This window comes from Coregonus clupeaformis, chromosome 26, assembly GCF_020615455.1.
Source record: "Coregonus clupeaformis isolate EN_2021a chromosome 26, ASM2061545v1, whole genome shotgun sequence".
Classification (NCBI taxonomy): domain Eukaryota; kingdom Metazoa; phylum Chordata; class Actinopteri; order Salmoniformes; family Salmonidae; genus Coregonus; species Coregonus clupeaformis.
This window is the reverse complement of record NC_059217.1, coordinates 42335884-42350382: the sequence shown is the minus strand read 5'-3', so window position 1 is coordinate 42350382 and position 14499 is coordinate 42335884. Positions and strand designations below refer to the sequence as shown.

Below are 14499 nucleotides of genomic sequence, written 5' to 3'. Positions count from 1 at the left end.
AACTAGCTACCTATGTATTTTATCTTGCTAAAAACATATTTAGCCATGTAGTGGTGTTGAACAGCAATCGATGACATTTGGCAAAGTTTAGTAACAGTGGCTAGGTAAGTTTGCTGAGCTGACGCTAAACTCAGGCGAACAATGTCGTTTGTTCAACGTTATCTAGCTAACTAGCCATGTACGAATTGCAGTCAACAAGTGAAGTGCAATAAAAACCCGTGCGTTACGTTGCTTTGCTTATGTTACTTCTGGCAGTCGTGAAAAGTGAGTTATCTTGGAGGCAAGCCATCAGTAGCCCAAATTGCCAACTCGAGCTTGCTGGGTTTCTTTTGTCAGTTTAACCTCCCACTTACATCATTTCCCTTATTGATTTCTTGCCAACTTGTAAATAACAATGTAACGTTACTTGTGATAATGTTATTCAGTCATGGACTTTGAGAGTTGTTTTGAATTGCTAGCTAGATATATAAAAGGTCCCCTCCCTACATTGATGCTGGCCATCTATATTTTGTTCTATATTTGACCGAGAAAAGCCTGGCAGGCCAGGAAACCAACTACAAGGTTTGTGGTCATGCACATCTAGCTACAGTCTAACAATCCCAGTAGTATGGCAAGTAGTTTTATGATTGTCTTTAAGTTGATTGAGTTAGGGAAGAGGAAGTGGCCAACATAGACAGTGAGCTTTGAAACCCTTTGGAAAGAAAACGAACATTAGCTACCTAGCTTGATGAAGCTATGCAGTGTCCTTGATGTAGTTAATAAGATCATAGATGATATCCTGCTGTGCTTTTCTTTAAAACATGTGGCCTATAAATAATACATTTTATTTGTAACAAGTGCTAATCATTCTGCTAATATGTGGTAATCATGCTGTTCGTGCACATTTTTGCCCACTAAAGAAACATTGATTTAAAGACTACATTGTTAGTTACAGTTGATGATGTTGGAATCACAAATATTGTCAATTTAATGGTTTGAAATTACAGGAATCTGTGTATGGGATTTGTGTTGCCTATTCGTCAGTGGAGAACTGGACAATTTTGTTGAATGAAGCATGAAACCTGTAGTAGTTCAGCTGGAGGGATTGGACCTCTGTGGTGATGCAGGATAGCTTTTCTCTTTTATTGCCCTACCCAAGCTTGGCTCAGATTTCAGAGGATGCAGACATTACGCAGCTTTGTAGTTGATGAATAGAGGCACTTTTTTTATGCCTTTCATCCCCAGGCTCCATTGGCCACTGTACTGTTGTTTAATTGCCAATTTGTGGGAATCACACATTTTTTGTGGCTGCGCTTAACGCTCACATGGGTTAAAGATACAGCCAGTTTTTTTTTGTTTTTTACTCTGCATTGTTGGGAAGGGCTTGTAAGCAAGCGTTTCACGGTTATGTCTACACCAGTTGTATTCGGCGCATGTGACAAACATTTTATTCTTAGTAGTAGGGCTGGGAATTGCCAGGGACCTCAAAATATGATATTAATTCTACACTTAGGCGCTGATATGATATGTATTGCGATTCTCACAATTTTGTATGTATTGCGATTCGATACTGTGATTTTATTGCGATTGACCTCAGTAACGATCCCCCCCCCCCCCAATCACTACTTAGTAGGATATTTTCATATTGGTAGTATCTGCTGAGGGAATGAAGTGTTGAAATGTATCCCCCTTTAAGTCTTGTTTGACTGCAAGTCCTCCTGTACAGACATGCCTGAGTAAGCACTTAAGCTATGTCATTGTATACCTCGTCCTATATTCACTGGTGTTTAACAATAAATCCTTAGTCACAGTTTGGCCTAGCTAGACATCTTTTTTTCCTGTTAGAGGAGGGAGCCATTGATCCCCTTTTGACCCCTCTCAGTATGGAGCACTGTGGGTTGGAAGCTGAAGCCGGGAGGGGTGAGGGGTCAATCTTGCATCATTAAGGGGGTGTTGTCACTCAGCCGCAGCCCTGTAGTCGGCTGGCCACAAAGACAAAAACTAAATAAGATCTGTCTTGAAAAAGCTCATAAACCGCAAAGAAGGGAGGGAAGTTAAGATGACAAGCAATGCCTTGTGCTCCAGTTTTGATATCTGTGCCCATGATAAACAGCCGTGATGTGATTTCCCAAGGTCTGGCTGGTCCCTTTTTCTCTGTCTGGGGAGTTCTATGTCTATTCCAAACACACAGTAGAATTACTAACCTCTATTGTTCCTTGCTTTGCTTTTGTAGATTAAATAGTTAAGCACTGCCAGTTAACTTAGGCCTATGGCCCTATGTTTGACCAGGAGGAAATCGATAACACATGTAGGGTGTTCACCCATAAAATGATTAATTCAAGGTTTATACAAATAGATAATTGCATCAGAAAAACAATAGTCCAAACCCCATGTCTCTACCATATATGCTCAATAGAACTGTGGCGCTGTTCCGCGGCAGAACGGCAACTTCGAATGTCAACTGACAAGCTAACTAGTGGCTACTGGTTCGTGAGTGAAAACATGGGCTTTTTATAAATGAAATCTGCGGAATATATAACAAAATGGGGACTAAATATATATTTAGAAAGCGAAGACTGAATTTCAATATCTAACCTCTGTGAGGACAATCTGTTCCTGTTTTCATTGTGTATTTCTGAGTCTTGCCCTTTAAATCGCCATAGAAACGGCCAATATATCCAATGAAAGCCAAGGATCTGAAAATGACTATGGTATCAAGTTGATTTTGATTGGTCCAGCCCACAGAAACACCTACAAATGGTACCACCTCCCAATGCCAAATATGGAGGAGATGCAACCAAGAGCAACACGGTCTAAACTAGCAATAGTCACAGAAAATTAACGCTCTTATTTCATCAACACTGTCAAGTACAAGTATATTACCATTATACTATTGTAGAGAACAATCTAATGATTAATTCTGAGAGGGCAAATAACTACGTTTTGACATTTCGTAGCACCCTCTTGAATTGCCCTGTTTTTCTCTACGTTCTAGAGCAGTGAGTGTACCCCCTAACATATGGCATATAAAAAGTATTGTTTTAACATGTCCTTTTTCACCATCCAATGATTAATTATTTATTTTTCTAGGTCAAGTCCTACTCAGAGAATGGTATTATAATATACAGCCTTTAGAGCATTGTGCTTTGTAAGTGCATTGTGCAATAGTCCTCAGGTAGCATGGCAGACAGACTGTTATCCATGTCTGACGTGAGCAGTGCCAAAGTCAACCAGTGGCTCTGTTTGCACATCTGATCGGAAGGACAGAGTGAACTGGAGCTCCATCCTGGGGATTGTCAGCTTGGAGACTGACACACATGAGGAAATAGATGTGCCTCCAGTTGAAAATTACGACATATATAAAAAAGGCCTAATAATGTTATCTCTTGCTGGGATTTTTCACCCATTGTAATCATTTTTTCGGGTTGCCTAAGTACAAAAAAATTAAAAATACAATTGGAAATGTTATTTTCGTGATGTAAAAATGCTTTCAGTGTAAACTTAAACCTCTTAAACCAAAAAGTATGTGTAAATGATAATGGACCTATAATATTATCTTTGACAACTAACAATTACTTAAATAAAAGCTAGACAGGGAGAATTAGAGAATTCCAAAAGCAGTATTAATTTGATTGTTTGAGCAAAAGTACACCGCATTAGCCATGGCAAAATGCATAGGATGACAGGAAACTAGCTTCAAAACTGCACAATTTTATCTCAGCTCCATGGCAGAATATGTAGAATTGTAGAAAATTCTCTACACAGCCAAAAATGGGGTCCTCTAAAATGTAGACGTGCCGACTACGCCCCCTGCCAGGCCCACCACCTAAGCCCCTTTTTGATCCAGAAAAAAACGTCTTGCCTGTTTGAAGCTTAGATGCAAAGTGTTGTAACGTGGCCTTTTCTTATGATGAAGCAGTAATCCTCTAGCCTAGATTTTCACCAATTGTCAGACGAGCAGGTTGTGAAGAATTGAATAGTGTTCCAAGACCTTTTCAGAACATCCTATTACTGTACCGTCTTCTGTTGTTTTTTGATAGGCAGTGTTTATTTAACTGGCTGCCTGTTTCGTCGAGATAAGTATATTTTGCCGCCAGATGCCTCAAGTTACTTCAGCAGTAACCTTTTATAGAAAAGCAGTCAATGGCTGTAAAATTGCCAGAACCTTTAAGATGGCACGTAAAATGCACTTAAAATGGCCCCTAAAATGTGCTATTTCAGCAAAATGGATATAAAATGAGTTGAACTTTTGGTTTCCCTCTGTGGGATGATTGACACTGATGTTTTGGCCCAAAGCCTTTTGGTGTCAATGGGTTAGGTAATGGCCAGGTTATTCTTGGATTCTGTGCAGGCAGTGTGAATTTTTACATTACATTCCTTACACAGTACATCAACCCTCAGGCCCCCGGTATGTGTAGAGAATGTAGATCAATGTATGATACAAGGGGGAAGAGAAGTGTTTCTAATTTCAAATCAGTTTTTCATTGAGATGATTAGCCAAAACATTTGACCATTATGTTACTCAGAATATAACATAGACATTTTGTGTTGTTTCTCACAAGTGATCCAGTCTTGCTAGTAGACTGCCAGGGATATTTGATATAAGTAGCTTCACAAACTAGCCTCGTCTTTGCGGAACATTTCCGTCTAGGCTAAAGTTGTTTTGTTTGCTGGCGGGAACAAGGAGTGACCTTAGTGCTCTGGGTTGACTTTTTCCCCTTGACACGAGACAAGGAACTGATTGAGCTTTAGTGAGAGCTGTCCTCTCTCCCACTTAGTATGCACTTTTGTTACCTCTCCAGGTGAAGGCCTTCGATTGGCTGTCACTGGCAATATGTCTTTATAAGAATGGAATACACCATTTCTGCTCAATCCATCACATAATACTACCCCCCCCCCCACACACACACTTTGGATGAAACCGAATCCCCATTTGTTACACAATATCCCATATTTTGTTATCTGAAACTTAAATGTAATTTGCTAAATTGACAAAGAACGCACGTTGGAATTTTTTGTATCATGCGCTCTGTGATACAAGGTAGGTTTATTAACCGCGACTGGTCTGGGTTTTGTGCTGGTCAGCCAACCCTGGGGCCTCCATTTATAAACGTTGCGTACGTACAAAATATACCTCAAAACGTGCGCCATTTTTCACGCAAAAGTTGTCATTTATCAAAACTGAACTTGAGGTGAGAATGTGCTTAGCTTCCCATAAACTTTAGACTGTGTTCGCACAGTTTCTATTGGTTGAAGTATTGCATTGCAAGTATCTTAGTATTTTGAGAAAATGGGGGATATCATGACAAGCTTATTTATAACAAAAGAATGGTAAATATAATACAATAATTTGCCTTTAGTGAGAAGAGCAAAGATTTTCGGGGGGTATTTTTGCGTTCTAAAATAGTTAGAAATAGGCATCTTTCCTATTTCCTTTCCATGATCATTGCAGAATAAAGTCCTCACCTTTTCTGACTGATGGTTTCATACTCGCAAAGTAGTCTATACATTTACATTTTAGTCATTTAGCAGACGCTCTTATCCAAAGCGACTTAGTTAGTGCATACATTTTCATACTGGCCCCCCGTGGGAAACGAACCCACAACCCTGGCGTTTCAAGCGCCATGCTCTACCAACTGAGCTACATCTCTCATTTAATTGGACCCACTTTACAGTAAATATAAACCATTTAAAATGTGTTGATATATCCGATCCGGAGCGCAGTTTAACAGTAGAACAGACGGTTCACCTTTTTCATTTGTTTTTTAGGCTACTGTATATGCCTCTGAATAGCGTGCTGTAATTTCTAATGTCTCAAGTAAACAATATTTTATTAATAAACATAATACATTCATAACCATTACAGAATAAATTCCTCACCACCTTTTCTGGCCATGATGGGTTCATATTCCCGATGAAGCTTTAACGTATGGTAATTTCTTGCAAGCATCTCATTTAATTGGGCCTATTGTAGGGTATTACACTAAACAAATATGTGGTCCTCTGTAGCTCAGCTGGTAGAGCACGGCGCTTGTAACGCCAAGGTAGTGGGTTCGATCCCCGGGACCACCCATACACAAAAAAATAAATAATGTATGCACGCATGACTAAGTCGCTTTGGATAAAAGCGTCTGCTAAATGGCATATTATTATTATATTATTATATAAATGCAACAATTTCAAAAGATTTTACTGAGTTAGTTTAATAAGGAAATCAGTAAATGTAAATAAGTTCCTAATCTATGGATTTCACATGAATGGGAGACAGATATTGGTCACAGATACCTTTAAAAAAAAAAAAAAAAAAAGTTGGCGGTGGATCAGAAAACCAGTCAGTGTCTGGTGTGACCAGCATTTGCCTCATGCAGCATAGAGTTGATCAGGCTATTGATTGTGGCCTGTGGAGTGCTGTCTCACTCCTCTTCAATGGCTGTGCGAAGTTGCTGGATATTGGCAGGAACTGGAACACGCTGTCATACACTTTGATCCAGAGCGTCCCAAACATGTTCAATGGGTGACATGTCTGGTGAGTATGTAGGCCATGGAAGAACTGGGACATTTTCAGCTTCCGGGAATTGTGTACAGATCCTTGCGACATGGGGCCGTGCATTATCATGCTCAAACATGAGGTGATGGTGGCAGATGAATGGCACGACAATGGGCCTCAGGATCTTGTCACGATATCTCTGTGCATTCAAATTGCCGTTGATGAAATGCAATTGTGTTCGTTATTCGAAGCTGATGCCTGCCCATACCATAACCCCACCGCCACCATGGGGCACTCTGTTCACAACATCAGCAAACTGCTCGCCCACATGATGCCATCTGAACGGTACAGTTGAAACCAGGATTCATCCGTGAAGAGCACACTTCTCCAGCGTGCCAGTGGGCATCAAAGGTGAACATTTGCCCACCGAAGTCGGTTATGACACCGAGCTACAGTCAGGTCAAATCCCTGGTGAGGACAACGAGCACGCAGATTACCTGAGACGGTTTCTGACAGTTTGTGCAGGAACTCTTCGGGTGTGCAAACCCACAGTTTCATCAGCTGGCCGGGTGGCTAGTCTCAGACAATCCCGCATGTGAAGAAGCCGGATGTGGAGGTCCTAGGCTGGCGTGGTTACACGTGGTCTGCGGTTGTGCAGCCGGTTGGACGTATTGACAAATTCTCTAAAACGATGTTGGAGGCGGCTAATGGTAAATAAATTAACATTCAATTCTCTGGCAAAAGCTCTGGTGGACATTCCTGTAGTCAGCATGCCAAATGCACCCTCCCTCAATTTGAGACATCTGTGGCATTGTGTTGTGAGACATCTGCACATTTTAAGGTGGCCTTTTAATGTCCCCAGCACAAGGTGCACCTGTGTAATGATCATGCTGTTTAATCAGCTTCTTGATATGCCACACCTGTCAGGTGGTTGGATTATCTTGGCAAAGGAGAAATGCTCACTTACATGGATGTAAACAAATTTGAGAGAAATAAGCTTTTTGTGCGTATGGAACAAGTATTTTGCTCTATGAATCCGAAAGGGAGCACGGTTTATAATATACAGTAGATTTAAACAGATGAACAGAGTTGATCATTTTGCTTTGAAGTGTGTAGGCTACCACTAAGTAGCCCTACAGTAGTAAAAAAAAAAAAATTGAGTAGACAATGTTTCACAATTTGTGGGCAGTGCAGCATATTTAGATTTGGGTAAAAGTAAACGCAAAACATTACTACATTCAAACGATTTGTTTATAGGTCCACAACAATTTGCAGAAACTTTCAGAATCTCACAAAGTTTTAAACATTCTCTTAACACCTCCAGAGACATTTAATCAAGTTCGTCATTGCTATTTCCTTTAAAAACAGCCTAATTCCAATTCTTCCAAAGTATACAGCATATAAGGGCATTATTGTCACCATAAAATGTGAATTTTGGGCATTTTTTTGCTCGTTTTAATGTACGTTCACGCACACAGTTTCAGGACGGGTCTGATTTATAACGGGAAATATGCGTATGTATGGTGTGCGGCAAGTTTATAAATCTCAATATTTTTGTACATGAGCAATATTTTCAGAAATTGCTCATATATTTAGTATAAAATGTACGCAGCGGTTATAAATGAGGCCCCTGGTGCCATGGATATTTAAGTAATGCTGACTCCCCAGTTTGAACAGAACAGATGGGGCACTAGCTAGCGAGATCGTAACCACAGCCAAATATGACTCCAAAATGTAATGGATGGTGTGGCCCTCAGTCCTGTGGGCTAGTCACACTGGATGGCCTGGTATCACTGTGTACAGAGCTGACCTGCATTCTTGCTAGGTCTCATGTGTCTAGTCATTGCACTGTGAAAGATCCCATGTACACAAATGTCCCAGTAGTCAAGCGTTGGGAGCCGCCCCAGACGATGTCCTGTCCTGCTGAGCGCTGATCCGGTGCCATCACTGCGTGTGGAAATGAGTGGTTGTTGGATCTTAGCACCATGTCCCAGGCCCTGGGCCCACTCGGGGAGCTGCCCTCTGGCCTCATCACAGATGAGTCCTGGAAAGTTCAGGGTGATCCTCATAACAGCATCTGTTCTTACTCTCGTGTCACAGGTTTAGTTAATGTCACATAGTTGGATGGTATTATGTGGGTAATTTGATTTGACTTGCGCTGATATTTCAAGTTAGAGTTGGCTGGTGCTCTGTCTGTCACATGTTGAATAGTTTTCCCTTGCTCCTACCTACAACTGGAACTCCCAACTGTTTACCTTTTTTTGGAGGCATTGGGTGATTTCTCAAAGTAAATAAAGATGATGTAGACTATCAAGTTCCAATTTCAGCTGATTGTAGAAGCTTCATAGAAATTCTCACCTTCACTTTCCAGCGGACTTTTTTTAAAAGGAATTTATGATTGCTCAATTCCTCTGCAGACAGCTGTTGCAAACTAGCCTAATGTCCTGTAGTGTGTTGATTTAGTGTTACACAGATCTTCCCAAGGATTGGAAATATGGTGCTACGTCACTGACATTTCTAAAACACATTTCCATGTGGAAACTGAGCCTCATCTGCAGTCAATCATAATTTTTGCTGTTTTAATGTGGTTTGATACATTTAGCAATTTTATATAGCCTAACTTGATTTCCATTTAAAAACATGTTTATTTCAAAGACATGTGCCAAGATTCAAAAAGTCTTTGGAGACTCCTTTGACGTGATTCAAAGCCAACACAACGATCCTCATTGATTTTTGTGAGCATTGATGTTACATTAAATGTAGTATTTATAGTAGTGCAAGTTGTCTCCCTGGAGAGGTAATGAGGGAAACACATCACTGCACTGTTGAGATTATCTATAGGCATGTTGATTTGATGCAAAATGCACAGTGAAAATTGAGGCCTGCAGTGTTTTAGGAGTAGCCCTCCTAACGACCCCGTGACATTTTAGTCCTAGGATGGTCTGGTTACCGGCAGGTCCTGTGGATGGTCTGGTTACCGGCAGGTCCTGTGGATGGTCTGGTTACCGGCAGGTCCTGTGGATGGTCTGGTTACCGGCAGGTCCTGTGGATGGTCTGGTTACCGGCAGGTCCTGTGGATAGTCTGGTTACGGCAGGTCCTGTGGATGGTCTGGTTACCGGCAGGTCCTGTGGATGGTCTGGTTACGGCAGGTCCTGTGGATGGTCTGGTTACCGGCAGGTCCTGTGGATGGTCTGGTTACCGGCAGGTCCTGTGGATGGTCTGGTTACCGGCGGGTCCTGTGGATGGTCTGGTTACCGGCAGGTCCTGTGGATGGTCTGGTTACCGGCAGGTCCTGTGGATGGTCTGGTTACCGGCAGGTCCTGTGGATGGTCTGGTTACCGGCAGGTCCTGTGGATGGTCTGGTTACCGGCAGGTCCTGTGGATGGTCTGGTTACGGCAGGTCCTGTGGATGGTCTGGTTACCGGCAGGTCCTGTGGATGGTCTGGTTACCGGCAGGTCCTGTGGATGGTCTGGTTACCGGCAGGTCCTGTGGATGGTCTGGTTACCGGCAGGTCCTGTGGATGGTCTGGTTACCGGCAGGTCCTGTGGATGGTCTGGTTACCGGCAGGTCCTGTGGATGGTCTGGTTACCGGCAGGTCCTGTGGATGGTCTGGTTACCGGCAGGTCCTGTGGATGGTCTGGTTACCGGCAGGTCCTGTGGATGGTCTGGTTACCGGCAGGTCCTGTGGATGGTCTGGTTACCGGCAGGTCCTGTGGATGGTCTGGTTACGGCCGGGTCCTGTGGATGGTCTGGTTACCGGCAGGTCCTGTGGATGGTCTGGTTACCGGCAGGTCCTGTGGATGGTCTGGTTACCGGCAGGTCCTGTGGATGGTCTGGTTACCGGCAGGTCCTGTGGATGGTCTGGTTACCGGCAGGTCCTGTGGATGGTCTGGTTACCGGCAGGTCCTGTGGATGGTCTGGTTACCGGCAGGTCCTGTGGATGGTCTGGTTACCGGCAGGTCCTGTGGATGGTCTGGTTACCGGCAGGTCCTGTGGATGGTCTGGTTACCGGCAGGTCCTGTGGATGGTCTGGTTACCGGCAGGTCCTGTGGATGGTCTGGTTACCGGCAGGTCCTGTGGATGGTCTGGTTACCGGCAGGTCCTGTGGATGGGGATTAGAACTCGCTATTCTTGTCTATTCTATTGCAGGACTGTAATCCAACTAGAATCTAGGGCTAACTTTAAAAGGGGAAGGCACCGGTGAAAACATTGTGCTGTGTCTTTGCTTTGGCACGGTCTGTATATGTAATCTGCCATATCTCTTCGCATGCAGATAACCTGAGACTGTTGATATTTTGCCAACTAGTCTGCACATCAAGAACTTCCCAGTGTCCAAACCACTCATTAAACTGCCAACAACAGGTGAATGTTGAAGGATCACCATCCCTCAATCAATAAGTATTCAACCCCTTTATGGCAAGCGTAAAAAATAAATTCAGAAGTAAAAATGTGTTCAAGTCACAAGTTTCATGGACTCACTCTGTGCAACAATAGTGTTTTTAACATGAATTTTGAATAACTACCTCATCTCTGTACACCACAGATACAATTATCTGTAAGGTCCATCATATGAGCAGTGAATTTCAAACAAAGACCAGGGAGGTTTTCCAATGCCTCGCAAAGGGCACCTATTGATAGATGGGTATAAAAAAAAACGGACATTTTAATATCCCTTTGAGCATGGTGATGTTATTTACACTTTGGATGGTGTATCAATACACCCAGTCACTACAAAGATACATGCATGCTTCCTAACTCAGTTGCCGGAGAGGAAGGAGAAAAACTCAGGGATTTCACCGAGGCCAATGGTGAATTTAACACAGTTACAAAGTTTAATGGCTGTGATAGGAAAGAACTGAGGATGGATCAACAACATTGTAGTTACTCCACAATACTAACCTAATTGACAGAGGGAAAAGAAGGAAGCCTGTACAGAATACAAATATTCTAAAACATGCATTCTGTTTGCAATAAGGCACTAAAGTAAAACTGCAAAAAATGTGGCAAAGAAATTAACTTTATGTCCTGAATACAAAGCGTTATGTTTGTGTCAAATTCAACAAGCATGGTGGTGGCTGCATCATGTTATGGGTTTGCTTGTCATCGGCAAGGACTACAAAGTTCTTTAGGATAAAAATAAACGGAATAGAGCTAAGCACAGGTAAAATCCTGTAGGAAAACCTGGTGGTCTGCTTTTCAACAGACACTGGGATACAAATTCACCTTTCAACAGGACAATAGCCTAAAACAAGGCCAAATATTCACTGGAGTTGTTTACCAAGACAACATTGAATGTTCCTGAGTGGTCTAGTTACAGTTTTGACTTAAATTGGCTTGAAAATCAATGGCAGGACTTGAAAATGGCTGTCTAGCAATGATCAACAACCAACTTGACAGAGGTTAAAACATTTTTTAAAGAATAATGTGCAATTATTGTACAGTCCAGGTGTGCAAAGCTCATAGCGACTTACCCAGAAAGACTTGCAGCTGTAATCGCTTTCAAAGGTGATTATAATATGTATTGACTCTGTGTTTTAGTACTTACAGTTGAAGTCGGAAGTTTACATGCGCTTAGGTTGGAGTCATTAAAACTCGTTTTTCAACCACTCCACACATTTCTTGTTAACAAACTATAGTTTGGGCAAGTCTGTTAGGACATCTACTTTGTGCATGACACAAGTAATTTTTTCCGCTATTGTTTACAGACAGATTATTTCACTTATAAGTCACTATCACATTTCCAGTGGGAAGTTTACATACACTAAGTTGCCTGTGCCTTTAAACAGCGTGGAAAATTCCAGAAAATGATGTCGTGGTTTAGAAGCTTCTGATAGGCTAATTGACATAATTTGAGTCGATTGGCTGTGTACCTGTGGATGTATTTCAAGGCCTACCTTCAAACTCAGTGCCTCTTTGCTTGACATCATGGGAAAATGAAAAGAAATCAGCCAAGACCTCAGAAAATAAATTCTAGACCTCCACATGTCTGGTTCATCCTTGGGAGCAATTTCCAAATGCCTGAAGGTACCACGTTCATCTGTACAAACAATAGTACGCAAGTATAAACACCATGGGACCACACAGCCGTCATACCGCTCAGGAAGGAGACTCATTCTGTCTCCTAGAGATGAACGTACTTTGGTGCGAAAAGTGCAAATCAATCCCAGAACAACAGTAAAGGACCTTGTGAAGATCCTGGAGGAAACAGGTACAAAAGTATCTATATCCACAGTAAAACAAGTCCTATATCGACATAACCTGAAAGGCCGCTCAGCAAGGAAGAAGCCACTGCTCCAGAACCGCCATAAAAAAGCCAGACTACGGTTTGCAACTGCACATGGGGACAAAGATCATACTTTTTGGAGAAATGTCCTCTGGTCTGATGAAACAGAAATAGAACTGTTTGGCCATAATGACCATCGTTATGTTTGGAGGAAAAAGGGGGTTGCTTGCAAGCCGAAGAACACCATCCCAACCGTGAAGCACGGGGGTGGCAGCATCATGCTGTGTGGGTGCTTTGTTGCAGGAGGGACTGGTCCACTTCACAAAATAGATGGCATCATGAGGAAGGAAAATTATGTGGATATATTTAAGCAACATCTCAAGACATCAGTCAGGAAGTTAAAGCTTGGTCGCAAATGGGTCTTCCAAATGGACAATGACCCCAAGCATACTTCCAAAGTTGTGGCAAAATGGCTTAAGGACAACAAAGTCAAGGTATTGGAGTTGCCATCACAAAGCCCTGACCTCAAACCTATAGAAAATGTGTGGGCAGAACTGAAAAAGCGTGTGCGAGCAAGGAGGCCTTCAAACCTGACTCAGTTACACCAGTTCTGTCAGGAGGAATGGACCAAAAGTCACCCAACGTATTGTGGGAAGCTTGTGGAAGGCTACCCAAAACGTTTGACCCAAGTTAAACAATTTAAAGGTAATGCTACCAAATACTAATTGAGTATATGTAAACTTCTGACCCACTGGGAATGTGATGAAAGAAATAAAAGCTGAAATAAATAATTCTCTCTACTATTATTCTGACATTTCACATTCTTAAAATAAAGTGGTGATCCTAACTGACCTAAGACAGGTAATTTTTACTAGGATTAAATGTCAGGAATTGTTTTAAAACTGAGTTGAAATGTATTTGGCTAAGGTGTATGTAAACTTCCGACTTCAACTGTATATAATCAATCAATTATTGTTTTATACATACATTTATTCACATTTCAGAGTATTTTGTGTAGATCCTTGAAGAATTTAAAATAGTAATGTGGAAATATTGTACAATCCAGGTGTGCAAAGCTCTTAGACTTTTCACTTTGTCATTATGTGGTATTGCGTGTAGATGGGTGAGGAAAAACATCAATTTAATCCAGTTTAAATTCAAGCTGTAACACAACAAAATGTGGAATCAGTCAAGGGGTATGAATACTTTCTGAACGCACTGTAAGTCTTCCACAACCCACTAACAATTCCCTCTAACAATTCATTATTTTATCAAAATAGTTTTACCTGCTTTTTTGCAATTACTGATCTGGCTTTCAAAGTAAGTCTATTAAAAATGCATTTATGTTTTTACAAATTTCACCAGAACCATGCATAATGCACATTCACAAATAATTGCTAACTTCTTGTAGCAGACATTATAAAAAATGTACACGTCTCATAAACAATCTGTCAAGGACAAGCCCACGTGCTAGTGAGTAGCCAGCTAATCTTTATATTTCAAGTTTAGCCAATTTGGATCTATTTGCTATCTAATAAGGCAAAACAGTTGAATTATTATGAACACACCCTTCTCCAACTGTTTGAACAGCATGTTAGCCTGTCCACCTTTTTCAGATGTTGAAATCAAGTGGCCTATCTTATTTCTCAGAATGAGAACGAGTTTATAAAACAGACTAGACAGTAAACGTTTTTTGGTTAAAATGCTGCTTGCGGGATGTGGGCGCGCGACAAACTGCGAGCATTAATTTTCCAGAATTAAATGTTCATTGATAATCCTGTTTTAGTAGTGTCTGCTCTGTGCGCAAT

General features: G+C 41.7%; 1 protein-coding gene across 2 annotated transcripts in view; it reads left to right on the top strand.

Moving 5' to 3' along the window:
• Positions 1–14499, top strand: part of LOC121540354 (RNA polymerase II elongation factor ELL) — a 43916-nt gene that overhangs the window by 815 nt on the left and 28602 nt on the right. The gene's annotated exons all lie outside the window — the stretch shown is intronic.